Source organism: Fundulus heteroclitus, chromosome 5 (assembly GCF_011125445.2).
Source record: "Fundulus heteroclitus isolate FHET01 chromosome 5, MU-UCD_Fhet_4.1, whole genome shotgun sequence".
Classification (NCBI taxonomy): Eukaryota; Metazoa; Chordata; class Actinopteri; order Cyprinodontiformes; family Fundulidae; genus Fundulus; species Fundulus heteroclitus.
In genome coordinates this window covers 40,385,424-40,390,057 of record NC_046365.1, presented here as the reverse complement: position 1 = coordinate 40,390,057, position 4,634 = coordinate 40,385,424, and positions in this window count along the sequence as shown.

The window sequence follows — 4,634 nt, the reverse complement described above, 5'->3', positions numbered from 1 at the left end:
GACCACTCAGGTCTTCTGGCTCCAGCCTTCTCTGCATACCTAGAACCAGAACTAAACAAGGAGAAGCAGCATTTAGTTCCTATGCTCCAATTATCTGGAACAAACTTCCAGAAAACTGTAAAAGTGCAGAAAGCCTGAGTTCCTTTAAATCGAGATTAAAAACACATTTGTTTAGAACTGCCTTTGAATGTTCAAGTTAAAATGTTTTACTGTTTTCAAATGTTCTTTTTTGTTTCTACACTATCCCTACTTGCTTTTATTCTGTTTTATTTTCCTATATTTTAATCATGTAAAGCACTTTGCATTGTCTCTGTACTGAATTGTGCTATATAAATAAATTTGCCTTGCCTTGCTCTCAGGCTGCAGGTCTGCTGGTGGTTCCTAGAGTCTCTAAAAGTAGAATGGGAGGCAGATCCTTTAGCTATCAGGCTCCTCTCCTGTGGAACCAACTCCCAGTTTTGGTCCGTGAGGCAGACACCCCGTCTACTTTTAAGACTAATCTTAAAACTTTCCTTTTTGACAACAGCCTTGCCTTTTTCTTGTCCTGAAAACAGAGCTCTTCTAACTCATTCTAACTGTGACAACAGGACCCCCTGCTCTTTGGTCTGTACCCGCGGTCAGTAGTGTGATGAAAACTATTAATAAACTCCTAAAGAGGTACAAAAGTTGATGTAACTGAAGGTTGTCCTTAATATCAATGCTGTTATTATTTTTGCCATATGAGGTTCATAGCTAGTTAAAAGTTGACTGCAGGTATGAGTCGGGCTAAAAGCCTTTTATGTTGTTGTTCATATTACATAGTTTAAAAAGTGTGGAAATGTTGAAACTTTGTAGATGTTAGAAACTGTGGCTATATGTTATAAATTAATCCATATATAATGTTATACATTTTAAAACATTCTGGGTAATCTTCAGAATGACAGCTTTAATGCGAAAATGATTAAAGTTACATTTTTGACCCATTTTGTTGGGATTGGGGGGGGGGGGGGCTGAAAATGTTCCCTCTTCAAAGGGGGGGCGCAAAATAAAACATTTGAGAACTACTGGTGTAAGGAATTTATGAAGGGACATTTCTTATCATTAGGTTGTAAATTATGTTCTTTTTGATGTAAAATTATAATACAAATTTTAATAAACTGAAGTTAATGCAGTAAACTTGAAAACAAAGATAGCACTGTTGTTTAATTTAAAAAGCAAAGCCAATATTAGGTATTATAAACAACTATTTTTTTTTTAGTTTTGTTGCTTTTGTTTAGCTGGACCGAAGGCAAAAATGGCCCTGCTGTTGTAAAAGTTGCTGAACCCTGATCTAAAGGTTTACATTCAAGTTTGTGGTTATTTACAGTAAAGATCAAGGTTGGCCTATTCATAAGGTTTCAGCCAAATGCTTTCTAATAATGCTACAAGGCAAAAACCAGCGCCCTGACATGAGGAGAGAACAGCTTTCATGGACATACATCATAAACATGTTACAGCGAGGAAATGGTTCCAGCTGAGCAGCGTCCTGATTCTCTGAGACTTTTACTTCAAAAAAAGTCAGCAGGAAAATCAGATTTTTGTTTAAAAACGCCAGCAGGGACTCTGAATTCTCTCTGCACACAGCCGTTCCACATAAAGGAGGCAGAGCCGAGGCTAAGAAGTCACCAACAAGCTGTCAGAAGAGGACGAGTTGTTCTGGCACCTTGCATTGTTTTTCCTCTGGCGGTGTGCCGCCGACTAGTAACACACCTTCAGAGGGAGGGAAAAGGCCCAAAGCAAGATCTGATTATCTGGCAAACAAGCTGAAAATTGACCCAGAACTAAAATAGACTGTGCGTGCTGCAACCGAGATAACATCAAGAGGTTATGGATACGCGCGGTAACAGACACCTGCATCATCCACAGAGCACGGATCTCCTCCAGACAGTTAAAAGGACGACAGAAATCATAACGCAATCTGGCGGAAATCATTTGATCTTTTCAGGCTTTTGAACTCTCACAGAGGTCCCGGCTTAAGTAACATCTGAGACCGAACAAGATCTTGTAAAACATACGATAAACTTGTTCTTGGCAGGTATCTTTATTACATCGGAGTATTCACAGACTCTTGCAGCGGTTCTCCGACCGTGTTTAAGCCCTCGGTGTTGTGCTGCATCTGGAAGGCAGCTGCGGCTTGTGATAAACACCTTTTCAGGGTTTGTGAGGCTGACTGGGGTCAGCAGAAGGTTTGTTGTTAAGTGTTGGACCCATCCCGTACGTTTAGGAGACTAATTATGCCTCGGTGATTTACAGGGCATAACAAAAACATGTTCCTCTGAAAATCCTCAGATACTTGACTAAAAATTGTTCGCAGGAAATCTATAAAACCATTGATCAAAGCCACATAAGCAAGGGAGTGGTTTCTTTCCACTGTCACCACATGCTTGCTCAGTGTGAAGCTTTGCTGCAGAGTCAGGAAACCAATGCAATTGCTGTTTTTTTTTTATATTGAAAACTTTTTTACCAAAAGCAGTGGCAGCTTGTCAATAGGGAGCGAAATTGCACCACCATCATTGAAATTGCAGGAAATATTATAGATGCAGTAAACATAAATTACAAAATCAAAACTACTAATATCTCGTCTCTCATAAAATGTCTGACTTGAATTTTCAGCATTCCCATTCCATTTTGGGTTTATCTGAGGTTTTTGTTGTGTAAGTCTAAATTATAATTTTTTTTTAAAGGTGCTATGAGTGATATTGACACCTTGTGGCTCAAATCGGTACAACCGCTTGCCAGTCACAACAATCTTTTTGTGTGTGTCCTGTCAGGTAGTGTAGAATTAAGAATTGTTGTCTTAATGCCAAAGAGAGCCCAACAGATTTTACCTTCACAAGTGGAGTTTTACTGCTTTCGCCACAGTGCTCCGCTTGATTTATATACGCAAGAAGCTTCATTAGATTTTATGCTGGGACTATTTCATGTTAAATGGACACAGAAACAGGAAGGTAGAAGAGGGGGAAAAAAGGAGAGAAACAGATGAGACAAAATGCTAAAAGGGAGAAAAGGTGAAAGAGAAAGAGGAGAGGAAAGGGAGAGAACAATATAACATCCCTGAGTCTGCTTCTACACCTGCAAAGAGAGATATAAAAAGAAAAGCAGAACCAGCGGATAAAGTATTACAGGTACAAACAGCCAACGCATTGATACCATCACTGAAGAATATACAGTAATAATTAATACGACATGCATAAAGGGACTGCTGAAGATAATAACACGGGTTTATCTGTAAGGAAGTGAGTCTGTAAGTGCCTGGATCCAAACACCAGTAGGTGTTTGTGAGAGTGCGCCTGTGTCTGTGAGGTTTATCCATGAGAAAAATGCTCAATAGTGGTTGTGAGGACTCTAGTACTCACCTGTGTGGTAAGTGCTAGAGTGGTCCAGGCACTCCAGAGGGATATCCAGCCCCCATGTTTATGGGGCGTCTGAAGCAACCCTTCCCATAAGTGAAATTAGTAGAGATTTCCATCTGCCAAGATCATCTTCTATCTTCTTTAAAAGAGGGATGTGATTAAGTTTTATTAAATCTGCCAATTTAGACAACACAGTAATACCCAAATATTTAATACTCCCTGACTGTAGTTGTAAATCTAGGTGGTTTTGTAAAGAGCAGTTAATTGTCAATACTTTATTCTGAGACCTGTGAGAAAGTCTCTGGTATTTTAATTACCTAAGAGAGAGAGGTGTTTGAGTGCTGAAAATACAGTAATACATCATCTGCATAAAAACTAACTTTATGCTCTATTTTCATGCATTTTAGACCTTTAACAGCATTCGCTTGTCCAATTGTTGCTACTGGTGGTTCAATAAAAATGGCAAACAGTGAGGGGGAAAGCGGGCATCCTTTCCTAGTGCCCCTCTGGAGACAAAAGCTGGAAGATGTGTGGTTATTTGTCCTGACAAATCTGTATACATTTTTTTTTTTTTTTTACCAATTTCTAAAAAAAAGTTCCAAAACCAAATTTATGTAGCAAACAAAAGTTTCCAATTATCAAACACTTTTTTCTGAATCTAAAGACAATATATTGGATTCAATGTATTACTATAGGAATAACCTATTAAATAAAGTAATCTGTGTGCATTTGTGGATGACTGCCTTCCTTTAATCAAACCAGTTTGATCAGGGTGGATTACGAGAGGAAATCTAATGGTTTTGCAAGAGTTTTACAGATTATTTTTAATATCCCCTTTAATAAGGGATATGGGACGATAGCTTGTAGCAAACATAGGATCTTTGCCTGGTTTAACCAGGAGACTAATGGTAGCAGAATTCATATTAGCTGGGAATCTGACATTTTCCTGAGTTTCCAGCAACATTCTGTGGAACGTTGGTGCCAGAATATTCCAGAACTCTTTATAAAACTCAGCAGGGAATCCATCTGAAACTGGAGCCTTTTTATTGGGCATGCTTTTTTAGAGCTTCCTGAATCTCAACTGTTGTCAGCGGTAAGTCCAGGGTCATTCTTTGACTATCTGATAATTTAGGAAGTGTTATTTTATCCAGAAATTGCTTGATGACATTATCAGATGGATTTATCTGTGATGTGTATAAAAATTTTTAGAAATCTCGGAAGGTGTTGATTATACTTTCAGGATCATTTAATGTATTACCAGTT